Below are 11,678 nucleotides of genomic sequence, written 5' to 3' on the forward strand. Positions count from 1 at the left end.
TGTTCCTAGTCTCTTTCCATGTGATGCCTGCACCATCTCAGGGCTTTGCCAACTAGAAGGCCATCATCAGATACAGTCCCTCCAATCTTGGACTAGAATCGTGAGCTGAAATAAACCTCTTTTCTTTGTAACCTTTCCAGTCTCTGGTGTTGTGTTGATAGAAACAGAAAACAGACTAAGACAAACGCTGTGCCCCACTCCTTATTTACCAATAACCTGGACACCTGAGCAGCCGTATTGGAGAAGGCATAGCCACGAACCTCACCATCTGCCTGTGTTGTGAAGACTTCAGAAACCAGTGAACCTTGAAGACGAAGTGAGGCATCAGTCCTTTCGTATGAATCATGGAACATCATTCACTGTGCTTCCTGTCCGAGTCAGAGCACATGCATACGCTTTCATGTGTGACAGTCAACTGAGACCCCAACTGTTTTGTGCTCAGAAGCCCCTACCCCCTCCCTTTTCTCCCCACCCTCAGTCTCCTCTTTGCTTCCCATGTATTTTAAACCCTGAATTCCCTGTGCTTTGTTTTGTTTTGTTTCGGCTGGCTCCCCCATCTGCTCTGCGAAGACGCACAGACTCACAAGGTGCTCAGGGTGTCAGGACGGGGTGAGTGGAAGCTGGAGAGGCAGGGCCAGGAGACCGGGTCTGGCCTTTGCTCTTGCATGGTCTCTTGCTTACTTTAATTCCCCTGGGCCTCAGTCCTCCCAGGAGAAATGGGGCAGGTAGGTTAGCCAGGGATACCTTCCCCGTCAGCCTCGTGAGGCATTTGGCAGAAGGAATGAGATGATACGTGAGAGGCCATTGAGTCCCTAGGAGAAGGGTGCTGTCTGACCGTGGGGTGTGATTCTGTGTCACTCTGGAAGAAGAGCCAGGAGTCTCTCAGGCGCTCTCCACGAGTCACTGTAATTGCAGTGGCACTTTAATAACAGAGGCAGAGCACTCACCGGTCAGAAGGTGCAGGTCACAGGTGCGGGACTCTGTCTGAGGACCTGAGCAGGCTTTAATAACAGCCCAGGGGCAGGGAGCAAAGCCAAGCCCAGAGTCCTTCCTGGGCTCTGAGGACTCCCGCCCCCTCCCACAGCCCCAAGGTGGCCCCGTGCTCATTCAGGGGCCTGGATGAACTGAGCATCCACCCAGTCTCCTGCTCACAAGCTTAGATTCTCGCAGGGGAGTGGAAGCCATGGTTTTGCTTGTGTTGACATGTTCACTGACACTTGGAGAGATGGTGGATTCCGACGTGGCGCAGGTGTTTTGGGAAGAGTAGGGGCTGGCCACCGAGGGATGGATCCTCCTCGTCATGCTTTATGCTGTCATCCTGGGTAAGGGGAGGGGACTGTTGGGTGGGCCCAGTGGGCTGCTATTGCTGAGAGTTGTCAAGAGTGGAAGGGGGTACAGGGGAGACAGCATTAGAATAATCTGACTCACATAAGGAAGAAGAGCCAAGATGGGGACCAGGTGAGCCTGCGGAGTCCCAAAGGAGTTCCTTGGACGAGGGGCCTAAAGCCAGTCATCAGAGAAGAGGTGAAGATCTGGGATGGGAGGGGCAGAGAATCCACTCTGGAAGACACATGCTCTGCCTGGCCCACAGCCTCGTCAGCCTTTCCCTTCCAAAAATGGGAGCTACTTGACCTCCACCTGCAGGCACGCTCTACTCTGGGACTCCCACCGCAAAACCCTTTGTACTTAAGTAGTCTTGACTTGGGGTCCAAACTGCGCCCCTTGCACAAAGATGTACACTTACATCTCCTGACGAGGGAGGATCATGCCTACCCTACGGACTTGCTGAGAGATACTGGCTGTCACAAGAATAATTTCTCGATTTCCAGTACTGGTAGAAAAGTAGCAGCAGAATTTCTTGACATCTATTCCTATAGACATGATCCTAGTGTAGTTTGCCGGTCCTAGTACCTGCCCCGGTAATCTACCTGTTCCCCCAAAAGACAGCAGTTTGATCTCTGCTCCCTGCTTCCTGTGGGTGTTTACAAGGTGGGTCTCCCGCCTGCCTGCCTGCCTGCCTGTGACCTCTCTGTGGAGCTCCTGTTTCTATGTTTATGAGCTTCCCCAGCCTGTCACTCATCCACTCAATGAATACAAACTGTACCTGAAATTCCAGGGGGAGGAGACAGATGATAAAATGAGCATGTAAGATCTGTGGCATGTAAGATAGTAATGAGTTCCCTGGGGGGCGAGGGAATCAAGCAGGGAGGTGTCAGAGCAGGGTTGCAATTTGTGAGGGGCCTGGAAACGCCTCTCTGAGAGAGAGAGTGTTTTGGATCAAGACTTTATCCTGGAGGGAACTTCTCTAACACGACCTGCCCAGCTCTACCTGCCTGCTGTCTGGTGCCACACATCTAGTCACACCTTTTACTCCCCCAAGATTGCAACACTGGAGCCGAGGAAGAAACTGAGTCAGCAGAAGGAAACCGGGAATCTGACCAGGCAGGACCATCCTATGGCTCAGCAGGAGGAGGGGAAAGGGAGAAGACTCAGGTTCATGGACACTGGGGACCTGGACACTAGAAGTGGAATGGTCGCAGGGACCCCTTGGAAGCCAGCTCATTGCTTTTTGTGTTCTCTCCTCAGGTGTGGTCTATTCAGCAGGATCAGCATCACAGCTTGTTGGAAATGCTGCATCTCAGCCCCCAGCCCAGGTTTACTGAAATAGACTCTGCATTTCAACATGGCACTGCATTTTAATGTGATTCATGTGCATACTAAAGCTCATCTTTCATCAAATAGAGTATGGTATGCATGCCCACCCCATGTGTATAGAGGTTATATGCTGAGGGTCCTTCTCTGCACTTAGGGAGAGTTGAGCAGCCGATACCATAATGGTGGGGATCAGGCAGGAAAAAAAAGAAATCAATAGAGGATACCATAGCTCCACAATCTTCAGAAAACAGCATTCCTTCCATGGCTGCTCTGGGATTCTCACACTGGAATTCCTTCCCTTGGACAAGACGGCTGCCTCAGCTTTGCCTGACACTGCCCACATCACGGCCAGGGAGACGGCAGAAGGAGGAAGATGAGGGTATGTTCCACTCCTCGGAAGGTCATGACTTTAACTCACTTTCCACTGGTAATGACCTAGTCCCATGGCCATACATAGCTGCAAGGGAGGCTGGAAAGGACATCTTTAGCTGGGTGAGTGGATTCCCAACTTCTATCATAAAAGAAAGGGAGAATGGATTGTGTGATGACAAGTCATCTCCGCCACTCCAAAGAAATGAGTCACTGGGCCAAGCTATAGGCTAAGGCATAGGTTGGAACAAGGACTCAGGTACCTTAGGTCCCATAGACCAGGGTACTTCTTCAATCAGAGGCTCCTCAGCCAGCTCCGAGTGTCCAAGCAGCTCTCACCCAAACTACACTGAGTAGCACTCACAGGTACAGTTATGCCAGGTGACCCTTTCACATGGTCCTGGCCCATGCCATACCAGTGGTTAAATATTTTTAACCTCACTTTGCTATCATCTCCTGAGATTTCATCAAGCTGAGATGAATTTTCCCCCTTAATCTCACTCTCTAACTGGACTGAAAGATGAATAGACGTGGTAGGAGAAAAGTTATAACCCTTTGTAGGTTTGGGGAAACTTCCCCATTTGGTATTTTGCCTGAACTTTACATTTCACTTATAGGTCCAAGGATACACATTGTCACAGTTTATTTCTTCTGTTCCCTCTTTTAGCCCTGTTTTCTGCTCATTGGCTTATGGATAATTGCAGCCTCTGAAGAAGCAGGGAGGAGTATGGATTGGAGAAGTCAAGGTTAGTCTGACGTCCTCAAAAAGCAGCAACTAAGTAAAGAATAGCTCTCCTTTTTTCCTGCTGAGGATATGGCTTGTGTTTCTGAGCTGGGGACTTTGGGGAGCCCAGGGGAGGGGAGGGATTGTTTGCATGTGTCTTCTATGACATGGCTGCTCTGCTTGGCACCTGGTCCATGTACTGACCACCCAGGCCATGATATGAATGGAGCCTCCTGTCCCACAGCTGGCTGTTCTCGGTTTCTAGGGGTGGTTTCCTCACTGTCTTTTCCAACCCAGACTCATTGGCCTTGTAGATAGCACAGTTTTTGTCGAGATACTTGCAATAGATTAAATGCCAATTTTAATCTGTGGAGTTACGTGATTTCAATTTTTCCCGTTTCTTCATATATATTTTATTTGAGTTTAGAAAAGACAATACTACTTTACCAAGAGATCGATTGAACATATTTTCTAAAGTCATATTAGATGAATCCATGGATTTTCATCATTTTTAGTTAGAAAGGAGATTGGGATAACACAACTGTCCAGATGTATGCAGCAGTCTGGGGACAGTAATGTTAGAGATGAGAAGTCAACTGTGCTAACAAGGAATTTTATAATGGTTAATAGCATCATAAAATTTTCTAGGATAGGTACAGGGTTTATTTTTGTTTTAAATAGATCATTTTTTTGTGGTGGTAAAATATACATAATACTTTATTACTACAAGAATATACTGTGTATTTCAAAAAGCTAGAAGAAAAGATTCTGAAAGTTTCTCCCACAAAGAAATGACAGATGTTTGAGGACATAAATATGTTTAACCTGATTCAAACATTGTGCAATGTATACAAGTATCAAAACATAACATGGTACACCACTAATATGTACAACTTTGTTTTTATGCAATAGGCTAAAATAAATACTCTTTTATTATTTTCATCATTTTAAGTATATACTTTGGTGCCATTACTACATCCCCAATGTTGTTCCACCATCACCAATATCTATACCTAAACCTCTTACATCATAATTTCCCATTACCTCACCCAGCCCTTAATAATCTCTATTCTGCTTTTTATCTCTATGAATTTTCCTATTCCAGGTACCTCACATAAATGGACTCATTCAAAACTTGTCCTTCTGTGTTTGGTTTATTTCACTAAGCATAATGGTCCACCCATGTGGTAGCATATACCATGTTGTAACATACCAAATTTTCATTTTTGTGGCTGAATGGTCTAGATTCCATTCTACATTAAATATTCTGTTATCCATTCACCTGTTGATGGCCACCAGGTTGTTTTCCCCTTTGAGCTATTGTGAATAAAACTATGAACACAGGCGTACAGATGTCTGTTCAAGTCCCTGCTTGGAGCCAGCGCCATCTTGTAATGGTGGCCACAGTACACAGAAACGGCTCACCACACCTGATCTCAGTTTTTTAGTGTATGTACTAGGTAGTGGAATTTCTGGGTCATAGAGTAATGTATAACATTGTGGGGTGTGGGAAGCCATTTCTGACACGTGATTGGGTGGCTCCCGTTAAGGGCCTGAGGCGCTCTGGCTGTGTCGGAGCTTTCTCGGCCCTTTCCTGATGAGAGAGCATATCTGTGTGGGGGTGTGCCTGACCACTGACCCCGGGGGCCCAATCACTGACCCTGACCTTGGAGTGCTGTCCCCCCTCAACCTTCATTGGATGGAATTCTCCCCTGAATCTCTTGTTCCCCAATAAAAAGCTACTCCCAGGCGTGTTCTCTCTCTCTCTCTCCTGCTAGCCCTGAGTAATCCTTGCTGCCCTGCTGGGCGGTTAGAGGAGGCAACCAGAGAGGTGAGCCGCCTCGGACCTGGTAATAGAAATAAGGTAACTGAGTCTGTGTGTTTTATTTCGATCTCATCTATCTAACTTTATGCCTAGAACCTCATTAATGAAACCATTGCGCAGGCCACATGGTGGAAGTGGGGAATCACCAATTTTTTTTTCCATAGCAGCTGTGCCACACCAGCAACCCACAAATCTTTCCAATTTCACATTGCACCAGCACTTGTTATTTTCTGTTTTTACATAATTACAGCCATCCTAGTAGGTGTGCAGTGCTATCTCATTGTGGTGAGATGGAGTTTTGATTAGACTATTGTCAAAGTCTTAGGACTAGTGTAATTTCTTCTAGCAGATGGGGAGATTCTCATGACACCAGCTTTGGAGCAAAGCCCACACTCAGGAGACAGAGTCAAGTCTTAAAGTATTAGAGGAGAGTGAGTGGTGTATGGGTGGGGAGCCTACAGGTGTGGTATCCTCTGGATTAGCTAACCCTAGATACACTTTATGGGCCACATACCATGGCAGCCTAAGAACCCTGCAGCCAGGTGATGAGATGGATCAGTCCCTAACAAACTGGCTGAAAGCTGCCTCCAGCTTCATGCCCCACACACAGCTCCAAAGAGTCTCTTCTTGGGGCCTCCAAATACAGAGCACAAGGAATTGTGCATATAATCAGTGATTACGGGCTGGGGATGTGGCTCAAGCGGTAGCGCGCTCGCCTGGCATGCGTGCGGCCCGGGTTCGATCCTCAGCACCACATACCAACGAAGATGTTGTGTCCGCTGAGAACTAAAAAATAAAAATATTTAAAAAAAAAATCAGTGATTACAAGCCTAAGAGGCTAAGATGAATCATGGTGTTTGTCAGTTTTTCATCACTGTGACCAAAATACCTGATAGGAACAACTTAGAGGAGGAGAAGTTTATTTTAAACTTCCAGGTTCAAAGAGTTCAGTTCATAATTGACTGACTCCATTGCTTTAGAATCTAGGTGAGACCGAGCATCGTACCAGAAAGGCATGATAAAGGAAAGAAGAGAGAGTGAGTGAGTTGCCAGGGATGAAATATAAACCCTAAAGTTATATGCCAGTGACATACCTCCTCGCCTACACCTTACTTGCTACAGTTACCACCCATTAGGTCCATCACATCATTTATTCATCAAATGGATTAACCCATGGATTCGTTACAGCTCTCATAATCTAATCATTTCAGCCACTGCATTAACACAGGAGCTTTTGGGGACACCTCATACCCAAACCAAACATTTCAACCTTGGCCCCCAAAAGCGAGTAACTCTTTCACAATGCAATATGGGATCCATGTTCAGCATCTGGGATAGACAGCTGAGATGCTCCCTCCAAAGGGCTTGCCCCTGTAGCCTTGCAGGTTGCGGTCCACATGGCCTTTCTCTTCTTCCTGGCTGCCATGAGATGAACAGCTTCCCTCCACCATGCCATTTTGCCACGATGTTCTGCCTCACCTCAGGCCCAGAGCCATGAAGCCAGCTGACCTTGGACTGAACCTCAGAAAACCATGAGCCAAAATACACTTCTAGGTTCTTCTAGTCAGGTATTTGGTCATAGTGACAAAAAGCAAATATACCATGTAATTACTCAAGCATATTAGTTGGGGCACTCTGAGGCTTCTCTAAAAAAACAATCAAAATAACAGACACTGCTGGCCTAGGAATCATTTGTATAAACATGCCTTCAAACTGCGGTTTAGGAGACTCAGAACCCAGATGGACAGAGAACAGAGCCACTGACCATCTTTACTTGCTGATCTTTTGAAAACATTGGATCTGCCTGGACCATGTCTCCTCATCTGAAGATAAAACCTTAGGGGTAAAATAAGCCACATGAAGTGCATGAAAACAACATCATTAAAGAAGAAAAATGTCATGTTATCCTAAAGACTCAAAGGAATAGGAAGCTTTTGAGAATGATTCACTATGGAATCAGAAGAACATTTTAGCAACTTTTTGAGCATCCTCAAAGGCACTGTATGAAACAAGAGAAGAAAAATATATGGAGGAAAAACAGGCTAAGATAAGGGCTCAGTGTGTGGCTCAGTGGTAGACCACTTGCCCAGCATGTGCAAGACCCTGGGTTCAATCCCAGCACCACAACAAAACAAAACAAAAAAGAAATAGGCTAAAATAAAAGTGATGATTTTCAATTCCAATCTGGTAGTTTATCTACTTTATCTACTTTCCCACCATCCATGGTGGTTACTTTACCCCCTTCCTCACTAGAATCCCTCCTATCTAGAAAATATACCAGAAACCTGTTTATTTCTCTTCCATCCAGCTGCCACAACCACCACCCCTCTGCTGCCTGGGTAATTTTTGTTTCCAACTAATCTTTATTTCCATTTTTGTTTTCAACCATTTTATTGTAAAATAAAACACCTATACAGAAAACCACACAAAGCAATTTAGAGACTGGGAATTATTATAAAGCAAACACCCTGTAACCACAACCGAGGACAAGAAATCAGACTTTGTCGGCCACCCAAACGATGCCCTCCCAGTGGTGCTCTGTCTGACCACGGCTCCTGCCTCCCTCTGAATTAGCTTGCTAGTGCAGCTATAACAAAATGCCATAGACAGAGATTTATTTCACACATTTTGGAGGCTGAAAATATGAGATAAGGAGTCAGCGGGTTTGGTTTCTTCCAAAGCCTTTCTCTTTGGCTCGCAGGTGGCAAACTTCTTGCTGTTTTTCTCATATGATCATCCTTCTTCACGTGTCTGTGTTCTAACCTCCTTTTCTTATAAGGACACCAGTCCTATGGGATCAGGGACCACCCTAATGGACTATTTCACCTTAATGATCTGTTTGAAGACCCTCCCGTTACAGTCACATTCTGATATACTAGGAGTTAGGACTTCATCATATGAACTTGGAGGGACCTGATTCAGCCCATAACACCCTCAAACATAATCACTATCCTGACTTTTATGGTAATCACTTCTTTGTGGTTTCATTGACCAAATTGCCAGAGTTTAGTCTTCACAATTTTTTGAAACTTGAAATTCCACTAAATCTCTTCTAGTTTATAGCCTTCTCTCCATTATTTCCCTTATAATTTATTTGTAGAAGAACCTGGGTGGGCTGATGTGCTTTCCAGAGTTTCCCAGGGTCTTGGTTTTCTTTTGCTTACTCATGGTACAGCTCAGCCTATTCTCTCCTCTGTATTTCCTAAAACTTGTCAGTTGGATCCAGTGACTTAAGCAACTCTTCGTTGCTATGACAAAATACCTGAAGATAAAAAAAAAAAAAAACTTAGAGAAGGAAAGATTTATTTTGACTCACAGTTTCAGAGATTTCAAACTATAGTCTGTTGGCTCTATTTCTGTGGGCTTGTGGTGAGGCAGAGACTCATGTTGGGGAGAATGTGGTGGAGCAGGGATACTTACTTCATGACAACCAGGAAGAAGGAGGGGGAGGAGGGGGGAGGAGAAGGGGAGGAGGAGGAGGAGGAGGAGGAGGAGAGGGGAAAGAGGAGGAGAGAAGGAGGAGGAGGAGGAGGAGAAGAAGAAGTTGTTGAAGAAGAAGAAGAAAAAAGAGAGAGATCTCAAGGCATACCCCCAAGGACCCATCTTTTCAACTAGGTTCCACCTCCTACAATTCCCACCACCTCCCAACAATGCCATAAAATAATCATTTTACTCCTGAGGCAGAGCCCTCATGATACAATCACTTCCCAAAAGCCCCATCTCTAAACATTTCTGCTTCGGGAGCAAGGCTTCAACACATGAGGTTTTGGGAAACATTCCATAACATTTTGCCAATTGCCCCTAAAGACTCATGTCCATCTCATGATGAAAAATGTGTTTAGTGCACCTCCGAGAGTCCCCGTAGTCTGAAGAGTTCCAACATTTCCCCAAAGATCAAATCTCCTCTGAAACTCAAGGGAATTCCTCGCTGTGAGTCCCAGGAAAAATCAAAAGGTATCACTTCTCGGCCTTTTGACTAAGATCAAGTGTAGTATCTGTTCTTATCAGTTTAATATCTGAGAGAGCCTCTATCTGAGGACAATATATATGTGGTTTCTCAGGCAAGAAGAATGAAAGGCAGTGAGGACCAATGAGATGTATATAGATAGATATAGAAATCAAAAGGCAAGTTACATAACTCCGAAATACAATGATGGGACAGGCACTAGGTAACCGGTCCCATTCCAAAAGGGAGAATAGAGGAATAGAAAGGAAGGACTGGACCAAAGCAAGACTGGAACCCATAGAGTTAAATATTAACTCCCATAGCTCTGAGCCTGTCACCCAGGGTCTTTGGTGGTGAGATGGGAGCTCCAGAGGGCTTTGGCTCCTGCCTCTGTGGCCTTGCCAACTGAAGCTCAATGGCCTCTCTAGGGTTGGCTCTGCTCCCTGCCTGAAGCTCTTTCCTTTGTGAATGTTACCCATTTGGACATCTCTGACTACCTGGGGTCTTCGTCAAAATGTCAGTTCTTCTTTCACAGCTTCGTGTATCGCTATGTAAGGGGCTGCCCCAGGAACTTTGACCCTGCCACACACCGCCCAGGCTTTCTATTGAAACCTCCTCCGTGGAAACCTCCATGACCTCATGGCCCTTCATTCTTCAGCACCATGTGGACAATACTAAGGTCTGTCAGCAGCAGGAGCAGTAGTCAGGCCCTCATGGACGGGTCTGCCATGAACTTTGTGTACCTAGAGAATCAACAGGCAAAAGAAACTCCGAATAACAACTTCCCAGGTAGCCATGTGGGAGTATGGGGTCTGGTATCGCCTCTTGATTTTTCCTTCATATTTTGTCTCTTTTGTAAGAAACCTTTGCCAAACCTAAGGTAATGATTTTCTGATCTTACCAAAAAAAATTTTTTTTAACTATTGTTTATCTTAAAATACAGTTTATATAGGAAAGGCAGTATGAATGCTTGATTCTTTCATCAATTCTCAGAGTATTAACTCTGCTTTTAGATCCATATATTTTGGACAATCACAACTTTATATACCAAGCAAATGGGAAAAAAAATCTGTGAGGAATTACAACAAAACACTCAAGTTATTTTCTTTGATATTGGGATTCCTGTGTGTGTGTGTATTTCCCATCCTCCTCTCCTCCCTCCCCTTGAAGGATGCATATTAAACTGCTGACTATAGTTACATGTGGCTGGTGGAACTGTGCATGGTTTTCTTCACTTCCTCTTATTTTTTTTTCATTTTCTAGATTGTTCCATAATAAATCATGTTGTTGACCAAAGGAAAAACGTATCTATATTTAAACATACATAGTTCACATCTGTCTGTCTATTCATCCGTCAGGTTTTTAGTCCTTCCCAGGCTATGATTTGGATGTGGTTTGTCCACCAGGGGTTGATGTGCTAGAAGCGTGGTCCCCAGTGTGGCATTATTAAGTGATGGAACCTCTAAGAGGTGGGGCCTAGTGGGAGAGGGGCCTTGGACAGCAGGCCCTCAGAAGGGATTAATGGACTTCTTGCATGACCCCAGTTAGTTCCTGAGAGAGGGAGTTGTTACAAAAAGACTAAATCTGGCCCCCACACCTCTCTGACTTCCCATCTTTCCCTGTAATCTCTTCTGCACATACTCCTGCCATTGAAACCATCCGTCAGGAGGCCCTCACCAGAGCCAGGCAGAAGCTGACACCACGCTCTTGAACCTCCAGAACTGTGAGCTAAATAAACCTCTTTCTTTACAACTGACCCAGCCTCTCTTGTTTTATTTTTAATCTTAGTCCAGAAAGTGGACTAAGATTCCTTGTCTTCAGATTATTCTCATTCAAACTAGGAAATCTATATTGTGAGAAAGAAGTATTTCCTCTGAGAGAGTAAATTACTCTCTTAATACCCATATTGGTAAATGATGAGGTTTTGCTATGTTAAGGCAAAACTGTAACATCCAGGGTACACACAGAGCAGAAGGACCAGGATGGACGAGGAGCGCTGCCTGGCCAGGGCTCATTTAGGAATTGCTCTCCTTTAGGGCCATTCCAGACTTGGAACTCCCCTGTTGCTGAACAAACATTCAATGTTGGTGTCTGCAACGGTCTGTATCAGTCTCCTAGCGCTGCTGTAATAAGTACTGCAGGCGGTGGGGCTTAAACTA

At 45.2% G+C, this 11,678-nt stretch overlaps 1 pseudogene; it reads left to right on the plus strand.

Moving 5' to 3' along the window:
- The first annotated feature begins 9,529 nt into the window (after positions 1-9,529).
- On the plus strand, positions 9,530-9,633 carry LOC113181975 (U2 spliceosomal RNA; annotated as a pseudogene).
- The last annotated feature ends 2,045 nt before the right edge of the window (positions 9,634-11,678 follow it).

Source organism: Urocitellus parryii, chromosome 10, assembly GCF_045843805.1.
Source record: "Urocitellus parryii isolate mUroPar1 chromosome 10, mUroPar1.hap1, whole genome shotgun sequence".
In the NCBI taxonomy this organism is placed as follows: Eukaryota; Metazoa; Chordata; class Mammalia; order Rodentia; family Sciuridae; genus Urocitellus; species Urocitellus parryii.